This window comes from Bos grunniens, chromosome 10 (genome assembly GCF_055505025.1).
Source record: "Bos grunniens cultivar Pamir isolate PY7600 chromosome 10, Bosgru_T2T1.0, whole genome shotgun sequence".
NCBI classification, from domain to species: Eukaryota; Metazoa; Chordata; class Mammalia; order Artiodactyla; family Bovidae; genus Bos; species Bos grunniens.
Genome location: NC_141174.1, coordinates 83,970,305 through 83,998,110, shown reverse-complemented (window position 1 = coordinate 83,998,110; position 27,806 = coordinate 83,970,305). Strand labels below are relative to the sequence as shown.

The 27,806-nt window shown below is 45.4% G+C and overlaps 1 protein-coding gene across 5 annotated transcripts in view; it reads left to right on the top strand.

Moving 5' to 3' along the window:
- The window catches only part of THSD4 (thrombospondin type 1 domain containing 4), a 676,260-nt gene that overhangs the window by 297,064 nt on the left and 351,390 nt on the right, over positions 1-27,806 (top strand). The gene's annotated exons all lie outside the window — the stretch shown is intronic.

Below are 27,806 nucleotides of genomic sequence, written 5' to 3'. Positions count from 1 at the left end.
TTCCATGTAAATTGCTGCACTGTTTAGTATTAGAGCTACTCAAGTATGATTTATAATCACCTCCTTCCCCCTCCAGCCTTTTTCTTAATGAGATTTTAAATAGAATACAAAATAATTTATCAAAGCAATATGAATATTCTGGGGCTTCTCAGGTGGCTCAGTGGTAAAGAATTTGCCTGCAATGCAGGAGACGCAGGTTCGATACTTAGGTTGGGAAAATCCCTGAGAGAAGGAAATGGCAACCTACTCCAGTATTCTTGCCTGGGAAATCCCATGCACAGAGGAGCCTGGTGGGCTATGGTCCATGGGGTCACAGAGAGTCAGAAAGGACTCAGCAACTAAACAGCAACAACATGGATAGTCTGAGACTGTGAATAAAGAAAGGAAAAAGCTGTCGTTTGATATTCAATGCATGAAGTTGCCTTTGGACAGACAAGAAACCCACAAAGCTTAGAGATGGGGTTCAAAAGAAGCAAGGAATATGGTGGGGAGCACACTGGAGGCTGAGACCCATCTGGCCCCAATTTCGACTCCTTTGGGAAAAACCACTGGGTTTCATGCATCCCCTCTATCCTTACTGTCTTCAGATAACGCTGAAGGAAGCCCCATTAGAGTTTATGATTTCCGACTCAACTAATCCCTGCTTCTAAATGTTAACTGAGCCTGAAATGATGCACTTTATAGCAACCTAGCTTTTCTTTCGGATCCCGAATCAACTGTTTAATTTCCTGAATACAAGTGCACACTGCTGGGAGGTGTTATAGTGCAGTGGTTAAAAACATGCCCTCTGAAGTCAGACTGCTTGGATTCAAATCCTACTTCTTTTATCATTGACTGTGTAACCTTGCACAAGTTCCATGAGCTCTCTGTGCCCCTACATCACCTACAACACGAGGAGGACGGTGCCTACCTCCTGCGTTGTAGTGAAGAGTCATGAGCTAATACACATATGGTCCTCATATGAGGTCTGGCACTTAATAAAGCAGGCTGGCTTTTCCTAATATTATGTTCACTTATGCCCACATATGACCTGTCGTATTTGAACTTTTTATGCAGAAGTATTTGAATTTTTTAGCAGATTATAGATTTGTGAGATTCACATTATGCTGTTTTGCAGAAAAATTAAAATACTTTAATTGACAGATACATCTTTATAATAATTTTTCCTTATATATTTTGGCTGCAATTTAAAATTTTTTTTCCATTTTTAAATTTATTGTTTTAAATTGGAGGATGACTGCTTTAAAGTGTTGTGTTAGTACAACAGCGTGACTCAGCCATATGTATACATACATCCCCCCTGTTGAGCCTCTCCCACCCCACCTCCCGTCCCACTCCTCTAGGTCATCACATAGCACCAGGCTGGATGCCCTGTATTATAGAGCAGTATCCCACTAGCTATCTGTTTTACGCATGGCAGCGTATGTGTCAGGGCTGCTTTCCCAGTTCGTTCCACCCTCCCCTCCAGTTGTGTGCACAAGTCCATTCTCTATGTCTGTGGCTCTATTCCTGCCCTGCAAATAGGTTAATCGGTACCATTTTTCTAGATTCCGTGTATATATATGCATTAATATATATTTGTTTTTCTCTTTCTGATTTATTTCACTCTGCATAACAGGCTCTAGGTTCAGCCACTCCAGGTCAACTGATTCACATTTGTTCCTTTTTATGGCTGAGTAATATTCCATTGTATACACGTACCCCAGCTTATCTATTCACCTGTTGATAGACGTCTAGGTTGCTTTCATGTTCTGGCTATTGAATGTGGTGCTGCAGTGAACACTGGGGTGCATGTGCTCACATTACCCTTCGAGGCGGTGTCCCTGAGCTGCACTGTGACTCTCCAGGAGATGTTAGATCCTATGTTGGTAGGTCTGGGGAAAGTCCTGAATAGTCTATTTTTATAACACGTTCCCATGTGGTGCTGATGCTGCTGGTCCATGGGTCATATTTTGAGTAGCAAAGTTTTAAAGGACCCTTTGATTAAAGCACAGTTCACAAAGAGCCAGAAATGTAAATATAGAGTGGTGAGATGAGTTGCAAGGAAGAGGAAATGTGGTCTGTTTCCACTGGGGAAGCTTGTTTTCTTAGTATTGGCTTAAGTACCTCTAAGCTGATGATACGAAGGAAAAACAAATACTAATAAGGACATATGGGTATGAATTCTTACAAATTGATGAAAACTAATGGTGTCGGACAACACAGTTTGAAGTTGATAATTGCAAGAAGACTGAGACAGATATTCCCCAGGATGTGAGTAGATGAATAGGAATTTGATGTTATAAGGACAACTTTGATATTACTTCGTATTTGTTCTCTGTGTATTTACCCAAAATTTGCTCATAGACGTTGTTGAAACAACTGACCGTCGTGTCCTCACTAGAACTTCAGTTTAAATAATCAGAAGTACATTTGCTTCCCAAGCTAAGTTCTGTTTACTCTGTAACTTTCAAAGGGTAGAGTGCCCTTTTTGAATATTTGATTGGAAGCCCAGAATTCAAATTGCTATCTCTGCCTCTCTGATATCACTCTCCAGCAGGAGTCTCTGCATCTGAAATAGCTCCACAGAGCCTCTGCCAGCCACAGAGAGGTGAAGGCAAACCCCCGGCCTGCAACAAAAGTTAATGAGAAGTGACAAGCACTAAATGAGAATGTGAGCTAAACCCACACAAGAGTAGCTGGGGGAGAAGGGCGTGCTCCCAACACCAAGCCACAGAAAGGCCCCAGGCCCACCCAGAGCAAGCTGGAATGCTCTTCCAGTGCCCATGGAGCACTCCCTGGCCAGCCTGTGTTTACCCTGTTGCTGGAGCTCCACTGATGTTTCTGATCCAAGAGTTGCAAGAGAAGCCAGGCTTGTAAGAATGCAGAAGTCCTTGGGCTCAGGGTTGGAGAACATGGGGATTCCTCTCCAGTCCCTCAGAAGTGTGTGACACTTCCTTTCTTGACAGGGAGTGAAGGATCCCAAATGTTAGCTTCAGGCTAAAGACTGCACTTTGATAGCTAGGCTTTGAAGGGAGAGTTCTAGCTGTGACTTCCTAAAGCAAGAAAGTGTATCTGAAACCCACAGAGATTTCTTCTTCATCTTAACCTCATCCTTCTAGACATCGAATAGGAACCTCTGGCCAGTCTTCAGAGAAGTATCTGCTCCACCCACTCATGATTGGCATTGATGGGAATGGGACAGCATATATGTCTAATTAATAGAGAACAGTGCAGTAATTGTTTCTATTGTTAAGCATCACGTTAACTTGCTATGAATTTTTTTTTTACTTGATCTCAGTTTCAAACTCTGACTAAAAAATTCTACATTTTCATGGTTTGATCATGTGCATGCTATTTTTGCTGACAACTTAATAAAAATAGATGAAACTTTGCTTACAAAAGTATGGCAGGCATTTGAAAGAACAGGGTCCCTTGGATAAAAACTAAAAAGAAAAAAAACCCCCACACAAAAAAAACCACCTTAGCTCCCTGGAGACCAGCCTTTCAGAAACCTCAGGCTTTCACATTTAAATGATCCTGAAAGAATCAGAATCACCCCCAAGACCTATCCTCCTTCCCCCCAGAAAAAAAATCCCTGGTGCTAAAGAAACAGTCCTTGAGTAGGTGCCTTGAAATAATAGGCTGATGCAAAACCTTCATGCAGGAATGTGTTGGAGCTGATGCAGACAGCAAGGAGCCCCTCTGAGAGCTTGCCTTGTGCCAGACACTGTGCTGTGTGCTGTTCATACAGAAGGCTTTCCTTAAGCCATGCGTCTTCACAATAACTCAGTCAATAGGAATTATTAGTCCCCATTTTACAGAGAACTGTTATGAAGATAAAATGAGTTGGACACCATCAGTGCTACATGGAGAGCTGGCTATTAGCTTTTTCAGTGAATTGTTAATCAGAACAGAAAGTAATTTAAATGTGATAGGGTGAAACTCATGTGCTTCAAGTGTCTCCCCTCTTCAGAGTTTTTTTTCCTCACCACCTCTTTCCAAAGCAAACTGTCTTTCTAAAATACACATTAGGATGTGCGTCTCGCTTAAATTCCATCTGTGAGTCCCCATTTCCTGCGGAATAAAGTCCAGGGCCTAGATGCTGGCCGAGCTGCGACTGGCTGCTCCCTGACCCGGCCGGCGTTCAGGTTGTGCCTTCACAAGCATGGACGCTCTGCCAGCCTGGAGAGCCATTCCTTGTCCACTCTTGGACCACCCAGTGGACTCTGCTCAAAAGCCACTGGCTGACCCCCTTGAACACTGTTTCTGTTCTTCTGTTCCCACTTCTTGTACTTATTTGTTCCCATTTCCCCAGCCTACCCCCCATCCAGGCCCGGGAGCACTTCCAGGCACTTTGCTTTTCAATAGGTGCTTAAAATAAATGTGTAAATGAATTGAGGTACTTGGTGACTCAGTCTGTTGGGTTTTAGCAAGTGAAATTCATCTTTAATCCAGCACAGAGCTTTTCCTTTTGGCTTGATGGGCAGTGGAAGGCTGCTCGCACAAGGACGCGGAGCCCCCTTGGCCAAATCCCCAGAACCCAAGGCTTTGAATGTCAGGCAGAATTCTTGGCACCTCCCCAGGCTCCTGTCTCCCTCGTCTTGTTTTTAATTTTGCTCACACTGAATTTCTTGAGTCCAGACAGAGCTAATGACAGGAAGAAGCTAAGCAAGTGTGAGAGTGCAGTCTCCCATGGTGCTTTCTGCTGTGGGGGGAAGACCCCTTTCTGCCACACACTGCCCCTCCCCATAGCCTGGTCAGCCTTTGCCTGCACCATCCACCCGTCCTCAGGGGCGAGGGCGGGTGAGCCTTCACACCTCCTCTCCCAGCTGGGGCACTGCTCAGCTTCCAATGGCTCCAGGAGGACGCATCAGTGGACAGTTTCATATTTATTCAATAAATTACGGCAAGGTAACTCTTTCAGAGATAAGCTCTGGACCAGAGTGTCACCGTGACCGAAAAGGATGACACAATGGGCGTGGGCATCTGTGTGCACCCCTGTATTCAGGCGCCAATTGTCTTCCGCCCTCTGCTATGGACTGCCGTGGCACTCTCCTGAACCACACAGCCCTGCTCCTTTCTCTGCCTATTTGCCCCAAGTTGCTTCTTTTTTTTCCCTTTTGGTCAGTGGCTGTATTTTGTGGGCTTTGCTCAGAGTTCTTTTGTTTCTTGAATGAAACCTAGAGAGTCAGTTGCGTTGAGTAAAGTGTTGTGGCCTGTGCCAGACATGTGCATGAATCGAGCCTTGAAAGAGGGCAGAGGGCTTTTACTTTGCTCTAGTTCTGAGCTTATGTGACTTGGTGGATTCCCTGTTGTATTTCCACCCCAAGCAAACCGTGTTCTAAGAGTACTTTCTGCTTGTGAGTATTCAAATGCTTATCATATTATGTTACAGTTATTTTGACATGTGTCTGAACTCCGAAAGCTGAGGGAGTATTATACATATTTGCATCCTCAGTGCTTTTGTTGCAGGAGGGGGGATCCCTTCCAAGGCCAAGAGTGGGCTCTTATCTAACACGCAGAAATGAATTGTCCGAGGAGACACACGTGCTGACAAAGCAAGAGACTTTTTTGGGAAGGGGCGCCCAGGCAGAGAGCGGTGGGATGAAGGAACCCAGGAGAACTGCTCTGCTCTGTGGCTCGCAGTTTCGGGTTTTATGGTGATGAGATTAGTTTCTGGGTTGCCTCTGGCCAGTCATTCTGACTCGGGGCCCTTCCCAGTGACGCTTGCATCCCTCAGCGGGATGGATTCCAGCAAGAAAGATTCTGGAAAGTTGGTAGGACATATGGACTGGCATCTCCTGTCTTATTCTGACCTTTCCCAAATTTTTCCGGTTGGTGGTGGCTTGTTCTGAGTTCCTTACCAGGACTTACTATTCTAAGTTAACTCATACAAGTAGCTACTATCTGCCCTGGCCAGGGCAGGCGGTTTTAGTCAGTATTTCCCCTGACACTTAAGGTATTAAGATTTTTTAATAAATTGAATAAGTTGCCAGTCCAGGTTCAATGCACAATACTGGATGCTTGGGGCTAGTGCACTGGGATGACCCAGAGGGATGGTATGGGGAGGGAGGAGGGAGAAGGGTTCAGGATGGGGAACACATGTATACCTGTGGCGGATTCATTTTGATATTTGGCAAAACTAATACAATTTTGTAAAGTTTAAAAATAAAATAAAATTGTAGTTGGAAAAAAAAAAAAAAGTATGTCAATGAATGAACCAAAGAGCAAGTTAGAAAATGACTTTCCAAACCTCTTTTCCTAAAAATGATCAAGCATAGGATTAACGAAGCATTAATCAACAACCCAAGCAATACACATAATTAATTCATCTTTTTTTTAATTGGAGTATAATTGTTTTACAATGTTGTGTTAGATCTGCTGTATAACAAAGTGAAGCAGCTGTATGTATACATATATCCCCTCCTCTCTGAACCTTCAACAAATAATTTTATATTTTTTGTATAGCCTGCTCCCAGCCAAACACTGGGCTAGGCACTGGAGATAAGAAAAAAAATGGGAAAGATGAAAATAGTTCCTCCCTACCCTGAGCTTAAAATTTAATGGAGAAAGTGATAAAAAGTCAGTTAACAAACAAAAAGCTTCCCTGGTGGCTCAGACTGTTAAAAATCGGCCTGCAATGCAGGAGACCTGGGTTTGATCCTTGGGTCAGGAAGATCCTCTGGAGAAAGGAATGGTTACCCACTCCAGCATTCTGGCCTGGAGAATTCCATGGACAGAGGAGCCTGACAGGCTACAGTCCATGGGGTCGCAAAGAGTTGGACACGACTAAGTGACTTTCACTAACAAACAAATTTTGATGACAAATTTTGATGAGCACTTTGAAGCTGATAGGGAAACTGAAATAGTGAACAGTGGTGAGAGGCATACATTAGATGGGTGTCAGGGGAAGGTCTCCAAGGCAAGCAGGGTTCTGTATTACAAATGCAGGCAGTACTACCAGCCATACATGTCCAGGGATTGGCGGAAATGTGTGTCAGGCCTCCAGCCAGGACCCAGGACACTCACGGTGCTCAGGAACTCATAGATACCAAGATGATTATTTTGTATTTTCTTCTGCTCCCTGCCCTTGGGTGAATCTGGTCCCCTGCGGATGGTGCTATCCTTCTTTCCTCCAAAGTATTCACATTTTCCTGGGTGAATGCTGGCTTTAGCAAGAGTAAGTCCTCCACTGAGTCATTGTCTAGGCCAAAAAAGATTGCCTTGGAAAATAGGTGGTATTATGGGTCGAAAACAGGTTTGGGGGTCAGCCAGGATCTCTAATATTAAAACAGATGAGAGAAGGTTTGCTCAGGTGAAATTGGGGTAGGGTGTACAAAGCCTCCAACCTGCCCTTCCTGATGGTCCGTCCTATACCAGAGTGTCAGAAGAGACAGGATTTTCGAGTCCCTTTCCCCTGTTCTTCTGAAGGAAGGGACCGCTTTCCCCCAAAGGGAACTTGAGAAATATTCTTAACCAAATTGGCCAGGGTGCTGAATGGCATGTGTAACTGAGAAAATGAAACGTCAGCAAAGTCCCCTGAGCCAGACAGTCCACCTTTGACCCAATCCATCCCTATTCCTGCCCTGAACCAAATACAGGCCAGAAGCACTGCTGAGTAGGAGACAGAGGCTGCAGAGTTACGCAACACTCACTGTATAGAACAATGTCAGGGGGATGTCCCTGTGGTCCAATAGCAAAGTCTCAAGTTCCCAATGCAGAGGGCCTGAGATAGATCCCTGGTCAGGGTGTTGTAGAAATCGAGAAACCAAGCACCACACTCGGAGAGCTGGAGAACTCAGGTTTATTACACTGGCGGGCCCAGAGGAGTTAACACTCCAAGCTCTCAGCCCTGAACAAAGGGGTTACAGAGTTTTTATACACGGCCAGGCATGATTAAGCAAGTTTTCGGGTTTGCAGGGGCTGGGCGATTGCAAAGAGCAGGACAAGGGTAAATGAGATAAGCTCCAGTTCCTAGTATTGTGAGTCCCCACTTTCTGAGACCTATGTGATCCAGGCTTTGCAAGGAGCAAGCTGAGTTACAGAGGGAGAAGGAGCAGGAGGTTATGTAAAATTTTAACTTTTCCTCTTTAAGGGAACTAGATCCCACAGAGTTTGCAGCCACAATAAAGATCAGCGATCTCACCTGCCACAACTATGATGCAATGCAGCCGAATAAATAAATATCTTTAAGATATTTAGGGATGCAGAAAACTATTGCATATGGAAGCCACGAGGCAGTGTCTATTCGGACTAACAAGCCAAGGTCCCCTCTTTCCCCTTGGCTCCTGTGCACTTTCTTGCCGAGTCAGCTTATGTTCTTAATCCATAATATTGACACAGGATCAGACTTAAAAAGTAGGCTGCTTAGCCTGATAGTGATTCAGTAGAGCCTGAAAGCCTATTAGCCTGACTCCGAGTTTGGGCATCTTGTTTACATCTCTGCCAAAAGTCAGGTCACTCCAAGTAGTGAGCAGCTCTGCTAGGGTGAGAGACAAGCTTCAGAAAAATATCCTGAGGTGTCATGCATCTCGGTAGAAATAGATATAAGAGGACAGCAGTGCCAGAGGAAAACACATTTTTATTTCATATTTTTAATAGATAATAATACATTTACTTGACTCCAGTGTAAAAAAAGTGATCCTCTGTCTCCATCCGCCCGCTTCCCATTCCCCAACAGGAAATAACCCCTCTCTGATAGTTCCCTTTTTTAAGGCAGATGCTTTTTTTTTTTTAATTGAAGTACAGTTGATTCACAATGTTGTGCCAATCTTTGCTGTACAGCAAAGTGATTCAGTTACACATACGTACATTCTATTGTTATATTCTTTTCCTTTATGGTTCATCACAGGATATTGCTGTATTAATAGTTCCTGGGGCTATACAGTAGGATTTTGGTGTTTATCCATTCTATGTGTAATAGTTTGCACCCACCAACCCCAAACTCCCAGTCCATCCCTCCCCCTCCCCCTCCCCCTTGGCTACCACATGGACCTTGCTTTTCTTACTTAATATATCTTGGGGAACTTTCCATTTCAATATCTAAAGCACGTGCCCCTTCATTTGACAGCGGCATGGCACTGCACTATATAAACTAACCATAATGTATTTAACCGTGATGCATATTTAGGTCATAGCCAATCTTTTACCGTCACCAGCAGTGAATTCTACAATAAATACTCCTGTGTGTAAGTCGATTTTATGTTTGTCTGTATCTGTAGGATGAAGTCTTAGAAGTGAGTCAAGAGTACACATGGATTTGTGATTTTAATGCCCAGTGGGTGGCAAATTGCTCTCCAGAGGGGTTGAAACAACTAACCCTTAGACCAGCCACGTCTGAGGGTGGTGTGTTGTCCAGCATTTGGATTTTTGCCAATCTGATAAGTGAAAAATGGTATCTTGGGTAGTTTTCATTTGTGTTTATTTTGAGTGAGGTTGTGATTCTTTTCCTGTGTTTAAGATCCTTTCAGTAAGATGATCCATTCAGCTTGGAGTAGGGTGAGTGAGGTGCCCTGGATGCAGAATTTAAGGCGGCACTAAATAAAATGAAATTCTCAGGGTCTCCTTAAATGCTGTACCTTAAGTACCTCACCTGCCTCATTCCAGCCCCGGCCCTGCATTTATGCACCTTGATCTCCTGCCCTGGGGAACCATTTATATTTCTCCCCTGTGATCTGTCTCTCTATTGGGTTGTTGATCATTCTCTTAATTTGTAGAAGCTTTTCATACAGGAAAGAATTTTTTAATATATAAATTTCAAGGCTTTTTTCTTCAAGTAGCCTTTTGACCTATATCTTTGTTCATGTAGTTTTATTTATTTATTTGCTAAGCAGAAGTTTTACATTTTTTAAATGGTGAATTTAGTAATTTCCTCTTATCTGATTCTAGATTTTGTGTCATGGAAAGACTACACTTTGAAGTTAAAATTTTTCTTCTGTGTCTTTCAGTAATTTATAACTATGCTTTTACATTTTTACATTTCATATTAATCCATTTGGAATTTATTCCTGTGTATCATGGAGAAGGCACTGGCACCCCACTCCAGTACTCTTGCCTGGAAAATCCCATGGATGGAGGAGCCTGGTAGGCGCGCGTCCATGGGGTCGCTAAGAGTCGGACACGACTGAGCGACTTCCCTTTCACTTTTCACTTTCATGCATTGGAGAAGGAAATGGCAACCCACTCCAGTGTTCTTGCCTGGAGAATCCCAGGGACAGAGGAGCCTAGTGGGCTGCCGTCTATGGGGTCGCACAGAGTCAGATACGACTAAAGCGACTTAGCAGCAGCAGCATCATCTGAGGTATGGATTCAATTTTACTTTGTTTCAGATGGCTACCCAGTTATGCCTTTACTATAATTGAATAAATCTTTCCCCCACTATTTTGGGGTTCCCTCTTTATTACCATATGTATGAATGTATGCGTGTGTATATGTAGCTATGTATTTTGGGCTTTCTAGTATATTCCATTAGTCTGTATGTCTATTCATAAATGAATACCAGAACATACATTTTGAAAGAGAAATACAATGAATGGCATTTAAACTTACGAAAGGTAAGTTTGCTTGGAGCCATTGTACTCCTGGCCTTCGTTGTTTATCACTTGGAAAAGCCATCTACGTTTAGGGGCTTTAGCAAGACTTCATATTTACAATACATTTTCATTTCATTGGAAAATGTATGCTTTGTGACTTTTAGGACTAGAATAACAGAAGTTACAATCATGAAAGGTACTCCAGATGGCAAAACCATGGCAAAAAAAAAAAAAAGGAATTATGAGATTTCTTAAGGTTTATTGAAAAGCACAGAATAAAAGTTCCAGCAGCTCTTTGCTTTTAGAATAAACCAGATTTGATAGGGGAAAAAATGTGGTTCATAAGAGCAAATCGGTTCTTGGGGTCCCATCTTCTGTCATTCAATAAACAGAAATATCTTCTAGAAATTTTATATAGTATGTATATGGATCCTATTGATTTCTTTAAAGCTTATCAATATCTCCTAATGGTTAGAAATTTACTATTTTCCTACTTATTTTTATTATGTTTTCCTGTGTTTTATTTTTAGCATAATGCTAGTAGTTATCGGACACGACTGAGCGACTTCACTTTCACTTTTCACTTTCATGCTTTGGAGAAGGAAATGGCAACCCACTCCAGTGTTCTTGCCTGGAGAATCCCAGGGACAGGGGAGCCTGGTGGGCTGCCGTCTCTGGGGTTGCACAGAGTCGGACACGACTGAAGCAACTTAGCAGCAGTAGCAGCATAGCAATACCTGATGTCCTAGTGAAACCTTGAGAGAGTGCCAGGAGAAAAGATCTTTTTTGTCCAATCTCCAAACTCATGCAAATGAACTAAGGAGGGGAGATTAGTAGTGGCCCATGATTGTCAAGGAACTGAATATAATCATGTGAATTAAAAGAGCTGGTTTCAGTTTTTGGTTTCCAGATACCAGCCTTGTTTTCTCAAAACTGTACTTGACAAAACCTTAAAGTGTGCTTATTTCCCTTATGAAAGCTATGATGAGCTTTTCCTGAGTGAAAGATCTTTGTATTATTTGGGTTTCAAATCAGTTTCTGAAAGACCAGTCTAAAGACCTCATATATCCAATCGTGAAGTCAGCTCAGTTGTGTCCGACTCTTTGTGACCCCATGGACTGTAGCCCACCAGGCTCCTCCATCCATGGAATTTTCTAGGCGAGAGTACTGGAGTGGGTTGCCATTTCCAATAGGAGGTTTCAAATATATGACAATGCCTGCTATTCCAGTGGTGCATGATGCATTCTTGCTATTATCTCTCACTTGGGGAAAAACAGGCCTTTAAAAAAAAATTTTTTTTGAGCCCCTCAAAGTGAGGCTAGAAAACATACAGTATTATTTAATGGAATTCTATGTCTTATTGCTGTTCCAGTTTTTATAGATTAAGTAGCACAATATCACATAAATGTGACTTTAATGTGGGTGATGACTTTTACCTTATGAAGGGTGGTTGCGTAGAACTGGTTAACAGTGACATCTAGAGTTCAATGTTGAAATTACATGTCTTTTGAAAGCGTGGAATTTGTAGCAACATGGATGGATTTAAGAGATGTTCATGCTGAGTCGAAGAAGGCAATGGCACCCCACTCCAGTCCTCTTGCCTGGAAAATCCCATGGACGGAGGAGCCTGGTAGGCTGCAGTCCATAGGGTCGCTAAGAGTCGGACACGACTGAGTGACTTCACTTTCACTCTTCACTTTCATGCGTTGGAGAAGGAAAGGGCAACCCACTCCAGTGTTCTTGCCTGGAGAATCCCAGGGACGGGGGATCCTGGTGGGCTGCCGTCTGTGGGGTCGCACAGAGTCGGACACGACTGAAGCGACTTAGCAACAGCAGCATGCTAAGTGAAATAAGTCAGAAAGAGAAAGACAAATACCATATGATATCACTTATATGTGGAACCTAAAATATGACCCAAAGAGAACCTATCTGTGAAGCATAAGCAGGCTCATAGACATAGAGAACATAGATTGGTGGTTGGTTGGGGGGAAAAAGAGGGATTGGGGGCTTGAAGTTAACAGATGCAAACTGTTATGTATGGAATGGATGGGCAATAAGGCCCTACAGTATAGCACTGAGAACTATACTTAATGTCCTATGATGAACCATAATGGAAAAGAATTTTTAAAAGAATGTATATATAATCTGAATCCTTTTGCTGGGCAGCAGAAACTAACACCACAAATTGTATTACAACTATGCTTCAGTTAAAATATATATATATATATTAATATTAGTGGAATTGATGGACAGGAGAGAGAGAGGAGAAAGGGGAGGAGAGGGAAAATACGAGTGTAGTAAACTGGTCACTGAATCTAAGGGAAGGATACATGGGTGTTAATGGAACTGTTGTTGCAACTTTTTCTTTAGGTTTGTAATCCTTCCAAATACAAATTGGAGGGGTGGGGGGGGGGTAATGAAAGATTTGCTTTGTTTTCATTTTTGCCTTTAAAGCATTTCTTTTGGGGGAGATTGGACCCATATGTTGTGTCTTTCCTCCTTTCTCATATGGCCTCCCTGGGCTGCTCTGGCTGCTTATAAATACTATTTGTGTCCAGAAGACAAAACTGTTCTCTCCCCACAAACTGTCTCTCCTTGACATGACTTGGCTGTACTCAACTGGGCTTCCACCTGTAATGAAGAGAAAAACATATTCCTCTCCTCCTAGGTGTGAACACAATATTGCTCAGAAGCCACATGTATTTTGGAATTTGGGATTAGGAGGGATAACGTTAAATTTTGCAACAAGGGGACATTGAGACAGCTCCTTAAAAGTGCTTATACCTTTCAGAAGCAAGAAACAAAAATTTTTAAGTTGCCACTTACATGGCCCAGCTCCCCCTGCTGGGAATTTGCAGAACTGCAGCACCCCAGATCACTCGTTAAAAAAAAACATTCCTCGTGCTGGTGTGCTTTTGAAAAGCCTGAAAGGTGCCATGTTCAAAGCTATAATCCATTCCATTCTGCAGCAAGCATCGCTTAAACCATTAAGCTATGTACTGAATTAAAGCACAGCGGGCAAATGTCATTTCAAAACAAAAGCCGCATAGCAAACGCTCTTCAAATACTTCTATTTTATTTTTTAGAAGAAAGGACCTGAGGCAAATCCTAGACTTGAAGACTGTCACACATCCCTTCTGTTACATAGATTGCTTGAAGATCAGAGGCTTTCTCTCAGTTGAAAAATCTGCCTCTCCTAAGGCTGAGGGTACTTTCTGAGATAACAGGCCTTTTGTCAACATTTTTTAAAAGTTCCTAAGATTAAAAAAAAAGTGTCCCTAAGAAACAGAAATTTCCAACAGTGGAATGGCCCTTTTCATGTGGTACTGCCCTCCATTTCAAAAACGGTGTGAACGCCTGTTAACTGTGGAGGGAACGGGGCAGGGGGCAGGCAGGCATTCAGAGACACGCAGGTAGCATGTGAACAAGCCGAGAAACTGGTGCTGGAGGAGGGATGTCCAGGCTGAGTGCAGGTCAGATCACCTGTGGGTCTGTTTCCATCTACAATATTCAGAGTCCACCGTTCTGAAAGATTAAGTGAAGAGTGCAAAAGCACTGAGTCAATCTGAAGTGTCTTAGGCTGATACCACCTCTTCAGTGAGCACAAGTAACATTCCTAACTTGTCTAGTCATTTATCGATTTAATTGTCGGTCAGAAATCTACCAAGAGAGCCAATGTGTCCTCCGCAATCAGGTCTCTTTGGCGCTGCTGACTGATGCTAATTCGTTACTGTGCATTTCCACCTGGAGATGTTTGACTGGATCACCACTGAACTCATGTTTCTCTCTCCTTGTTCATCCTCATGGTTCTGATTTTGGCAAGTGGCACCTTTATTCTTCTGGTGTCCCAAGCCCGACCAACCGGATGCCTTCCGTATTCGTGCCTCTCCACATCCATGGTGACCAAGTTCTGTCCATTCTGCATTCTTAAAGTCTTCTGTGTCTGCCCCTTTCTTGTCTTCTTAAAGCCATCGCTTCATTTCAGGTCTTCAGCTCTTTGGATCATTGCAGGGGTCTCCTAACTGATCTTCCTGCCTCTTTTCTTGTTTTCTTTCATGAAAATTGAGCTATCATTTTGCTGTTCAAGAGCTTTTAAAATATAAATCAGAGTAAATTTACTCTCCTCCTGTGCCCGCCATCCCAGTCTTCACTGTCCACAAAGTCCAAACTCCATAGCGTGGCATCAGTGTGTGCTGTGATGTAGCCACTGCCTACCCCTCTACTCCTGAAGCACTTAGTCCAGCCCTAGCAAACCAAGTACAGCTCTCCGAATAGGCCGTGCCTCTGTTTTATGCCTTTAGACTTTGCCCCACCTTCTTCTGCCTGGAATGTCCCTTCTTCCCTATACAAATGGCAAATAGCCTTTCATCAGACAAGACAAGATTCAGTTCAGGCATCATTTCTTCTGTAACACTGTTCCTCTTGGTCGCAGGAGAAGATGGAGGCTTTTCTTGTGCCTCAGACAGGCTTCTATCAAGACACCTATAATTCTCCGTTGTCTTTTTGATTTACATGTGTGCCTCTCCATGGATGCCCAGAAATACCTTGAACCATGACCAACCTGGTCTTACTCATCTTTGATCCTCCACTGACCAGCACAGTGAGTCATTGCATAGTACTTACTTCAAGTGAATGAGTCAACCTATTGTTCAGCCAGCCACGAGATTGTTCACATACCTGTGTGCTCAGTCACTCCAGTCGTGTCCAAGTCTTTGCAACCCTATGGACTGTAGCCCACCAAGCTCCTCTGTCCATGGGATTGTCCAGGCAAGAATACTGGAGTGGGTTGCCATGCCCTCCTCCTGAGATTGTTCAGCACTTTTCATCTCGAGCTACTGGATTGTATGATCTATTCATTCTTCACCAGTTTTTACCTGGGAAAGTATCCCCTGATCTTACAACCACATTTACAACAGGAACCCCAGATCCGTGTTCTCATCTCCTTATACTTGATCAACTGGAGTTTCTTCCTTTTCTCAGATGATCCTGCCAATCATTTCCAATGGTGAGATCAAGTAGGCAGCTGTATATCCAAGCCCGAAGTTCAAGGGTTGGTCAGGATCATTGGTTGGGCTGCCTGGGGAAGAAGTGATGGTCTAGTTTTATGGCTAAAAGCCTCAGAAAGTTCTTTTCAAGGTGGTAGGCTTCAAATGTTACCTGTAAAAATACACAGAGCCTTTATGATATTTTTCTTTCTTTGTACATTAAAACATGAAGCATGGGGGAAATCTGGCTGAGTTCAGTCATGGAGACCAGTTCATACTTTACCCCCTTAGCAATTACATGCAGGATGGCTCCACCTAGATGCCCAGTAAGGACCTCAAATGTCAGGATGATTAAAATGGAATTTTTCTTATCTTTCCCCCAAAGAAAATAATCTCAGTCTCATAGGTGCTTCCTTCTGTATCTCCATGAGCAACACCCCGCTGGTTATCCAGGCCAGAAATACGAGTGTCACTCAGCTCCTCTTTCTTCCCCCCACCACATCCAGTGGTGATTGAAGTCCCCAAGCTGCATCCGTGGGTCTGTATTTTGCTCTTCTTTCTATCACTCCCCTTCGTCACATCTTCATCATTGCTGGTGTAGGTAAGTAAAGCAACCACGGTCATGGTTTTCCTGTTTCTAGTGTTGCTCCTGATACAGAATTGCCAGTGTCATATGCTGAAAATTTTCAGTAGTTCTCCCTTGGTCTTTAGGTCTCTGCTTAATTGTGTGGCATCATTTCATCAAGCTGGGCTTCCCAGGCGGTGCAGTGGTAAAGAACCTGCCCCTCAATGCAGGAGACACAAGAGACGTGGGTTCGATCCCCGGGTCAGGAAGATCCCCTGGAGGAGGAAATGGCAACCCACTCCAGGAAAATTCCATGGACAGAGGAGCCTGGCGGGCTATAGTCCATGGGGTCACAAAGGGCAGGACACGACTGAGCAACTGAGCCCCCACATACATTCCATCAAGCTACTCTATCACCTTAGATGTGGGTCTTTAATACCTCTAGGTCTTAAAACAGGTCATCTCTTGTCGTATCTCTTGTTTCTATAGCATATGCTGCTACTTCTCTCCAGAATGCCTTCGTAGCAGGGTATTTTTGGCTGCAAGTAACAGAAAATCCAATCCAAAAGACAAACATTAGGAGGATTTATTAACTCACATAACATAGGCCTGGGCACCTGGTGGGTCTAGGTTTGATTAAGATAAAAAGTAAATTATGCCACCGAGATGCTGTCTTTCCACTCTGCCAAGCTCAGTGTGGTCTCCTCTGGTTCACTTCCCTTGTTTTGAGGATGTCTGCCATGGGTGTAAGCATTGTGGGCAGACATGAGGACCGGTAGAAGAAAGAACAGCCCATTCTTTCTTCTTTGTCTTCTTTTTAAGAGTGAATAAAGCTTTTCTAGACATCATCGTAGCAGAATTTGCCTCCTGTCTCATTAGAACCGAGTCTCAGGCCCATCCTAAAGAAATCACAGGCAAAAGGATTTAACAAAGTCATGAAAGGGAGAGGGAGGGAGAGAGGAGCACTGGAATGAAAACCAAGGCACTGTCAGCACAGAGGAAGGGAAAATGCCCATTTGGTTGGGTCTGCTATAGCCCTCTTTGCCCTTGTGTGTGTGTGTGTGTGTGTGTTCATTCGCTAGTCATGTCTGAGTCTTTGCGACCCCACGGACTGTAGCCCACCAGGCTCCCCTGTCCATGGAATTTTCCAGGCAAGAATGCTGGAGTGGGTCGTCATTTCCTTTTTCAGGGGAATCACCCTGACCCGGGGAATCAAACCCATGTCTCTTGTGTCTCCTGCATTAGCAGGCAGATTGCAGGCGGATTCTTTACCACTGAGCCACCTGGGAAGCCCCCTTCTTAAGGGGGTTCATTTTACCAGGCTAATTCTTGAATACCCAAATGAGTCACCTGTGGGGGAGTGGGGGTGGGGAATGAGAGACTATTCTGACCACCTCCCTTCCTTCCAGGCCTTCTGATGAGTGACACGGCCACAGAGCCGATCTCACCAGACTGCAAGCGCCCCTGGTTGTTAGTATCAGACTGGCGCGTGGTCACAAGCATGTACTCTGTACTCTAATATTTGTTGAGTAAGAAAATGAATGACAAAACCTGAGTGGCCGTGTCAGTTGGGGATGAATTTCTGCTTAGAAGTCCAACAACAGTCATAAAACCAAATAAAGGCGTGTGTTTTTCCGGAATAACAACTCCAGAGGAAGAGGCCCTAGGCCTGTGAAGATGCTCTTGTCGAGGACCAAGATGCTTTCTGGTACTTTAGCATGTGACCACATGTCCTCATGAGCACCGGGTGACCAGTCTGCCCCACCGAGTCCACATTCCAGGCAGGAAGAAGTGCTGAGGATGCTTGTCAGCTAAGGCTGTGTCTTTTCCGCACATAACAGCTTTCTCAGCAGCAACACCAAGTTGACTTCTGGTTACATCCCATTAGCCAGACCTAGGTCTGGGCTAGGAACGTTGCCAACACAAATATTGTCAGGGTTCTGTTAGTTAGGGAGAGGAGAGGCAGGAAAATGTGCAACGGGCTTGGGTAGTGCCTGCCTTGGTCACCTCCAAAGGGTCTCAAGATAATTTATTCTTTACTTATTGTCCCACCTGCCAGCCTGAAACAAAATAGCAGCCGTTCAAAGCTGTCCCACAGCAGTATTGTGTTCCATCCTAGAACTGAGCCTTGTAAGAATGGTTTATACCACACTATCCAACATCCTCATTGAGAATATTGAGGAGACAATATAGAAAGAATGGAGATGTCGTTTGCCCAAGTTTGATCAGAAATTTAGTGGTAGATTATTTGGGGAATAACCTATCCTTATCTCCCTTAACATTCTGAGCATTCAGTGATTTCAGTGTATATGATTCTGGGGTCATCCGTCCATCTGTGCTCCAGGTCGGTTGTGTCCGACTCTGCAATACTATGCACTATAGCCCGCCTGGCTCCTCTCTCCATGGGATTTTTCAGGCAAGAATATTAGAACGGGTAGCCATTTTCTCTTCCAGGGGATCCTCCCAATCCAGAGATCTACCCCACATCTCCTGTGTCTCCTGCATTGCAGGCAGATTCTTTACCCGCTGAGCCATCCGGGAATGGAAATTAAATTTATTAACTTCTTTTTTCCAGTCTTGCAGAAACTGCATCTGTATAATTTTCTAGGTATTGAGTCAAATGTAACAAAGATCTTAATGTAGTCCTTGCTTCTTGCTCTCTCTGCAAAGATCTAAGAACTGAGGAGGAATAATGTGGCCTGCAGTTACCTCCATTCACACCTAGGTGGCACTCATACATCAGTCGGGAAACGATCGACTGGTAATATTAACCGCCTGGTAGAAACTGACAAATTCTTGAATCGAGGTGGTGAAAAGTTAAATGTAGGTGGCTTTCAGGCGTGTCTGGGTGAATGGATTGGTAAAAGGAAAGGTGGTGAAAACTGGGGTCTGGCTGTAAACACATTTGATGATTACATAGAAATCTTGCCTTCTGTTCATTTTCCGTCAAATCCCAGGTCCCTGCTGGGCCAGCCAAAGCAGGCAAACCCAGAAACTGACTGGCTGGTCTTACCTGGGTGTGCCTGCCTGACCAGGGACCGCCTCAGCAGTGCCCCAGAGGACTCAGGGGAGCCTCGTCATGTCCGTCAGTCATACACTAGGATGGTCATCACAGAGGAGACAAGGTCACCAGGCCCTGTCTTCACTGTTGAGACGGAGAGGGGTTAACATGTTGGCCTGAGTTAGTAACCAGGTGATTGACTTTTAAATTACTCTCATGGACATAAGCATATATATCATTATTCAATACCTCTACTACTTTATAGTCAGTTGAATCTGACTCTTTGTGACACCATGGACCATAACCTGCCAGGCTCCTCTGTCCATGGAACTCTCCAGGCCAGAATACTGGAGTGGGTTGCCATTCCCCTCTCCAGGGAATCTTCCTGATCCAGTGATCAAACCCGTATCTCCTACATTGCAGGCAGATTCTTTACCATCTGAGCCACCACTTGTGCCACTGACTGACCAAATTACCTGGACGTCTACTGGACATCGTTTCTATGTGGCAGCATAGTAGCGTGGTAAAGAACATGGGCTTTGGCGTTGGAAGGACCTGGGTACTCATCTAGTTTCTATCACCTATTACTCTGTGGCCTTGGGTAGATTGATTAGGCCCTCTGTGCCTCAGAGACATGGAGGTACTACTAGAAGCTCCTTCCCAGAGTCATTGTGAGGATTGAATAAGATAATTCTATGGAAACCGCCTAGCACAGTACCTACTAGACTGTAAGTGCGCAAAACAATGGCAAATTACTGTCTGTTATTGTTGCCTGTAATCCAGATTCATGAAAGTCACAAACGACAGGGATGTCTATCAGGTCCCCACTGTTTACGCATTTCATAATCAGTTGAGTTGTAAAAAGGTGCTGAGAGCAAAATCAATTATATTTTGACAGTAAAGTCTATTACTGGGTTCAAGCTAAAATAGTGTCTTAGAAAGAAATGGATTAAATTAGTGAAAAATTGATTTGCAACAAAAATGCAGACCCCAAACTACTAGAAAACAAAAAACAGATTTAAACTACTTTTGACCAGTTTACCCCCAGTTTGTGTCTGTAAGATTTGCTGGCCAAAGTCCATGCCTAGTTCTCTGGCATGTTTAAAACCCCTGCTATGCATTTTCACCACAGATGTGTAGTAGGGTTACTAGACACTTAGGGGAAAACATATTGGTTTTAAAAGTGGGACTAGAGACTAATCTCTGTAGTAAAGCAACATGACAATGCAAAGAGGCGGGCCAGGGCTCTGATACAGAATAACTATCCACGGAGGATGAAGATGGTGCTAAGGGAGGCGTGAGATGCAAATATTGGCAGAATCAAAAGAAGTGAAGCTGAATCTGGCCTCTGTACCCAGACACTGAATTAAATCTTGGAACCAGAGTTTTGGGTGAAGTAAAAAAAGTAGCTTTTATTACTCTGCCCGACTTTCCTGGTGACGTGGGCTTCCCTGATGGCGCAGGCAGTGAAGAATCTGCCTTCAATGCAGGAGACTCAGGTTTGATCCCTGGTCAGGAAGATCCCCTGGAGAGGGGAATGGCAACCCACTTCAGTATTCTTGCCTGGAGAATTCCATGGACAGAGGAGCCTGGCAAGCTAAGGTCCATGGGGTCACAAAGAGTTGGACACGGCTGAGCAACTGACACTATTATTTTGGCAGGAAGAGGGGGCCACAGTGGGCTAATGACCTCAAAATCATGTGTTGCAACCCAGAAGGGGAGTTGTTAGGTGTTTACAGCAATGGTTCAAAAAGGCCATGATCATTTCACGGACATCCTTTCAATTGATGGTGGTGCAGTAAGTGGGAGTCAGCATCGTCAACCTTCTGATTCCAACCTGTCTGGGATGTCTGTGCTTGTGGGCAGCACCCCATTAACTTCTCTCACCTGGTGGGGGCTTCAGTGTCTGCACAACAGCTCAGAGATACTGTGTGGCTCCCTTGAGGGGGAACCAGGACCATGCCCCAAGCTGTGCTGTGGTTTCTTGGCTGTTCCTCCCTTGTCTCTGCAGCTCCTCCCTCCTCTGATCTAGCAACTGTTTGAACCTGCCCTTTCTCAGGAAAGGTCATGGAGTCTGAATAAAGCCTATTTCCTGTAATCAAAAAATGGGGGACACAAAGCTTTTTGTGCCTAGGAGCCCTACAGTGTCCTGCTTAGTATCAGCAGGGACAGAGGGAGGAAGGTTTTGGTGTTGGACAGATATTTAGTCCAGCTGTACGTGTTTGAACATTGGAGGGGATGGCAAACCTGTCTCTAAACCAGGCCAGTTTGGATCATTGTAGCTAATGACTCGGGTAGTTACCTGTCCCTCTGGCCTTTTATGTCCTGCTGCTGCTGCTGCTAAGTCGCTTCAGTCGTGTCCAACTCTTTGTGACCCCATAGACGGCAGCCCACCAGGCTCCCCTGTCCCTGGGATTGTCCAGGCAAGAACACTGGAGTGGGTTGCCATTTCCTTCTCCAATGCATGAAAGTGAAAAGTGAAAGTGAAGTTGCTATGTCCTACTAGCTGGTTGGTTTTGCTGCCTGGAGGAGATGTGGGCTTGGGAGAAAAGTGTCAACTCGCCCTGTTGGTGCCCTGTTACTGTGGGCCAGGGTGAAAGTAATGCAGGCAGCTGAGGACCACTTGTCTTGCCTGCTTTTCACCTGGGAGAGCTGAGCTGCCCAGAGAGGGTTAGGGGAGATGAGAACAGGAAACAAACCCAAAACACATTGAAACTGGGCTCAGAAGACTCAAGTTCACACCCAGCTTCCCACTCTTACAAGCTGTGTGCCCACCCACAGGTTGCTTCCACCTTCTGAGCTTCTGTTTTCTCATCTTCAAAAGGGAAATAGCAAAACTTATAGCATCCAAAATAATGAGACAGGTACAAAATCAACAGCCACAAAGGGGAGTTTGTGGACATGTGACTATGTTCATGAGTGAGTTCTACTTGTTCACAAGACCCAATTTTTACTTTGTAGACAAAGGTTCTGGGGGCTGGGGAGGGGCTGGCATTTAATCTTGTAGTTCAAGTTAGTCGTTTCTGGTTTAGAAGTCTCTTCTAGACTAAGTCGCTTTGGGAAAAATCCTCTATCTTTCAGAATGCCTCCCTTTTTCTCAAGGGTCCCTTCTCTGCCCTGTTCTGGGGAGAGTTGAGGTGGAAGAGGACATGGGTGAAGCCCTGAGCTGCTGGGGGCCAAGGGCCTGGCTGACTGGGTTCCCTATTGCCTGGTCTTTGGGGTCCCCTCCAGCCTCACTGCATCTACCCCTATGGCCATGGATGAAACTCTCAGGCTGTTTTTGCAGCACAGTTGAGGGCTGATGGAGTCCAATCCTTCCTCATGCCCCTTTTGGCCACTGATGCTCCCGGGCCCCCTGCATGCCCCTGAGTCTCCCAGTCCTTCCACGTCCACCTCTCACCTCGACTCCTCATGCAGCCACATTCTGGTCTTGGAGCCGCTGTATCGGCTCCTCTCTCTGCCTGGTCTGCCCACGCCTGTTTCTTCTCTCCTGCAGCTTTCCCCTGTTGCTGGGGAAACAAGGAGCCAGTCTCCCAGCTCCCACTTTTCCAAGGGAAGTACAGCGCATGTCCCCTCAGCTTTGGGTTCCCAACTCTTTCTGGAAGTTTCTCCTCCCACCTCCAGTGTTTCTACCCTGGGCTAGATGGAGAAGGGGTGTGGGGAAGGGCTGCATGTGGTGAAGGAACAGGTCCCACACTTGAAACTTTAACCCTCCCCTACTGGCCTTTGGGTTCAATCCCTGGGTCGGGAAGATTCCCTGGAGGAGGAAATGGCAGCCCACTCCAGTACTCTTGCCTGGGAGATCCCATGGACAGAGGGGCCTGGTGGGCTGCAGTCCATGGGGTTGCAAAGAGTCAGACATGACAGTGACTAAATCGTCACCTCCTACCACCCTTCTCCCAGCTTTTGAGGGCATCTATGCCTATTCCAGATTGAGTTTTTGCCCCCTTTCCCCAAAATAGATATGTTGAAGCCCTAACCCTAATGTGATGGTATTTGGAGGTGGATCCTTTGGCAGGAAATTAAGTTTAAATGAGGTTACAAGGGTGGGGCCTACTGCCCTTATAAGAAGAGAACCAGAGAGCCTTCTCCACCCCACCCCCTTCCTCTTTCTTCATGCACTTTATGCAAACACATGAAAAAAAAAAGGCCATATGAGACCATAGCACCAAGTTGGCATCTACAAGTCAGGAAGAGAGTTCTCACTGGAAACTGACTTTGTGGGACCTTGATCTGGGATTTCTACCATCTAGAACTGTGGAAAAATACACGTCTGTAGTTTCAGCCACCCCATCTGTGGTGTTTTGCTGCAGAAGCCGGAGCTAAGACAGCCCCTGCCCCCTTGTGGCATGCCAGCTTGCCCTGTCACTTCCAGACAGCCTGTGCTCAGACCCAGCTTGGGGTGATCTTGTGGGCCAAGCCCTTTCAAAATTTAAAACTAAACTCTTCCACACTGAAACACCTAGTTCTTACAAGTCAAAAGCCTTCTGTCGGAGATGGGCTTCGGGAACTGACCTGTGGTCTCCACTGTGCCTCAGTGGATGGAGGGCCATGGAGCATGGAGCAGTTTAGTGTTACCGACCACGAGTGAGCAATACATTGAATGATGATACTATACCATTACTTTGCCTGGGAAACAGTGGGTGGCCAGTGACTGTTTTCTGAATTTTGATATTGAGTAACAGCTGTGAACTTGAGTATCCTAAAAAGTAAAACTGAACTACAGTCAAATGATGTAGACATTTGAACTACACTCAAATGTCTGCTTGTTAGCTGCTTTGTCTCCTGGAGGCATGGTACTCAGACCTGGAGGGCTGTGGTTGTGGGCGGCTGTGAAGGTTCTCTGATGGGTATCTAATGGACAGCACCCGAAAATCCAGTGTGGGTTTCATTGCCTTCCTTGTGTCATGACCATCATGGTTACTTACTGGCAACCCCCAGAGGTAAACTCCAGGCCTGGGAGCATGGTTTATTTGTTGCAAATGAACCTTGGTGCCCATGGTGGGTGAATACTCTTTAAAATGAAAGAACCCACATGGAAAATAACTCCGAAGAAATGTACATTTAAAACCACTCTTCCCTCTCTTGCTCTTCTAGGAAAGAAATGGGTTGGGGGGTGGAATAAAACTTCATGTTTAAGTCAAACAAGGCCCTTTCTGTACATTGATGTAACTGGATAGCTTTGAAAAGGAGGGCGGGCTCATCTCTGGCCTGGGTCTTGGAGCCTGGCTGCCAAAGAAAGAGGCGGCCTGGCCCCTCTCCCAGCTGTGGGGCTCCGGGGCTGAGGAGCCCGAGGCCCCGCATGTGACACCTCGTTCTTAAGATACTCTAATTTATAGTTAACGCCTTTTAAGCAAACAAGAGGGAGAAAAAAATCTGGTTCATATTATGGTAACTTGCAATGAAGGGAAGTCTAGGAGTTCAAAGAAAAATATCCCAGGAAAAGCAGAGCCCGTTAAAATTCATTCTAAGTGGTTGGGAAGATAATTGGAAAGAAGGCTTTCTCAGGGCGAGGTTGGAAGCCGGGTTCCCCCCACTCCAGTTGTCTCTCCCCGACACGAGAGTCATTCCAAAGAGGAGCCAAATTCACAAGGATTGGTTACTAAGACAGGCTAAATTGACTGAAGAAATAAAAACTTCAGAGCTCAGTTGAAGGGATCAAGACAGAGGTAATGAGTATGTTCTCTTTCCAAAGCCAGCAGACTCCTGTTTGGTTTGATGTGAGGGGCACAGAAGCTTTCTCTCCCTTCCCATGCTCACCCCTGCCATCACCCCCCGTAAAAAAAAAATTGCCCCTCACCTGCTGATGGTCTGTTGGGACTTGATTTTCTACCATCAGTAAGTTCCTAACTGATTCTCTGGATCAAGGCATCTTTTGTGGCTCTGTGTGCTTGTTGGAGGTCTGCAGGGCAAGAGGGATGAGAGCCAGCAAAGAGCAGAACTTTGCTTCACCACTCCCCACCCTCTCCCCTCAGCTCCCCTCCTCTGCCCTGCATGGAAGCCTTGGGCCTCTCCAGGCTGGAAGGTCTTCATATTTGATGCAGTGGTAGCACCACAGTGACTAAATCAAAAGAGCTTGGGGTGTCAGAATGGTTGGAAGGTGGTATTATGGGGCCTATCTTATAGCTGTGCCTACTGAGGAGCCTATGGTTTGGGCTCAGACTGCTGTATCAGTGGTTTGGTGGGTGGGCGGTCAGGATTAGAAGGAGAGCCTGGTGGAGGTTACATCCTTGATCCCTGCTGACTTTCCCATCCCCACCCTGATACTTCATGGATGAGGAAGCCCAACCTCTTAATAAACAGCTCTCAACCCTCCAGGTCCCTACCAACGAGTCCATATGCCATCAGCCTCATGCCCAGAACTGAATATTCATTCCTTTGACCTAAGGAATTGGCCTGTAATCAAAAGCCCTTGTCCCTCAGAGGCCTGACACCCTGGCCTAGCGTGAAAGTGAATTGATGGACATAATCTGTTCCAGATGAACTCCAATTTGGTTGAGAGGTAGGGGTAAGAATTAGGAACACAGAGGAAGGGGGCAGAAATTTGACACAGTCGATGCTGAAAGGGAGGTGGGAAGTGTCAGGACAGAATTGCCCTCTTCACCTCAGGGTGGCCCTGGATTGCAGCGAGAATCTTGTGCTCCCCCCACCCCAACAATTCTCATGGGTCCTACTGTTTCTCTTAAGCAGCTGAGGCCGCTGATGTCTGCCCCTTTCATCCAGGTCAGTTTTTCCTCTCTTTCTGAGCCTGCCAGAGAGTCAAGGGTCAAGCTCATCCCAGTTTGACCCACTGACTTTTTAGACTGAGCCCCTTTTGTAGACAATGACAGGCTTTTGCTCCCTTAATTAGAATTCCCTGGTATGAATGGCAGTGTTATTTGGTGGTGTTTGGTTTGGATATGAGGAAAGAACTTTTCTCTTCCTTTCTTTTCCTCTTGTGGTTTGCTTTTGGATTACTTAAATAAATAGGGGGAAATGTCCCCAGTTCAGCATCCAAGGAGTGCCAAGGCAGCATGCCGTGTTTACTCATATATTTCCACCCTGTGTATTCCTCTGCACCTCGGATTCTAAGGCAATCTTACGCATTTCTTTTTCCCGCATAATTTCTTCCATTTCCAGAGAGCATTTCTGTCAGTGGCAAAAATGAGTTGCCTTTAAGTATCAGTGAGATAGTGGAAATGCTGAAATGCTTGTACTTGCTGGAATAAAAAGAGTGGGTGGGCAGGGTTAGAAGGAGAGCCTAGTGGAGATTACACCCTTGATCCCTGTCAGCTCTCCCATCCTCGCCCTGAGACTTCATGGGTGGGGAAGGCTGATCTCTTAATAAGCAGCCCTCCCGGGGCAGCCTGTCCCTTCCAGTGGGTCCATATGCCGTCAGTCCCATTGGGTATTCATTCCTTTGACCTACAGGAATTGGCCTGTAATCCCCTTGTTTCCTGAGTCATGAAGATGAGTGAAGCTCTCTGCTAAGCACATTACCTGCCCATCTCAACTGGCCCCCAAGCAATGTTACTGAGTAGGTTTCATCATGAACCTCAGTTTACCCATGGCAGACCTGATGCACACAGCAGTGTGGCCAAGATCTTACACCCAGTTGGTGGCTGAGTCAGGAGTCACACCTCATCTGAGGGCCTTCTGAATCCAAGAGTCCTATCTGGGGACTTTCCTGGTTGTCCAGAAGTTAAGAATCCACATGCCAATGCAGAGGACACAGGTTCGATCCCTGGTCTGGAAAGATTCCACGTGCATGGGGGCAAGGAAGCCCATGCACCACAACTGCTGAGCCTGCGCTCTAGAGCCCGTGTGCTGCAACTACTGAAGTCTGGGAGCCCTAGAACCCGTGCTCCACAACAAGAGAAGCCCCTGCAATGAGAAGCCCATGCACTGCAACCAGAGAGTAGCCCCCACTTGCAACTAGAGAAAGCCTGCAAGTGGCGATGAAGATCCAGTACAGTCCAAAATAAAGAAATACATGATTTTAAAAAGAGCCCCATCTGGGCACTGCGCTGATTCCCAGTGTTTGCTTCCTTCTCAACAAGCCCTTGTTAGGATTTGAAACAGAGTTGGGACAGAATGGGGAGGTGACACAGTAGTAGATGAGGAGAGAGCCTCCATGAGTGCCCTTTAGACAAGGATGAAGGCCCCCTGGATATAGAAAACCATTCCAAACTGAAGGAGCTGGCCTCGGAATGACGGTGATGCTGGTGTTTCCAACCTATACATTCAGCCTGAGGGTAAGAAGCAGAGATTCATCACTTGGAATAAAATCCACTCTCCTTCCTGTGGACTACAGGTTCTGTATACTCTGGCCCCTTCCTACCACTACGGTCACTCAGCATCTGCCGCCTCTCTTTCTTGTTCTTGGGTGTGGCCAAGCTCTGCCCATCTGAGGCTTGGCACTTGCTGTGACCCTGGCCTGGAGCCCTCAATGCTGGGATCTTTTCAGGGCTCACTCCTTTGCTTCTTTCATCCTCCTCTGGAAGGCTCCTCCTGAAACCAGCCTAGCTCCACCCTGCCTCCACCGCCATACACTCTCCTCCCTTGTAACGCCTCACTTTCTCCATAGCACTGCTGTCTGAGATGACAGTATTTATTTAGTTATAGGTTCATAGCCTGCCTTCCCCATCAGAAGGTGAGCCCCAGGGATGCAAGGTCACCTTGCTCACTACTGGATTCCCTGTGCCATGACAGTGCCTGGCACATATGTGTTGGATGAACAAATGCATTCAGGAAGTCTGTGG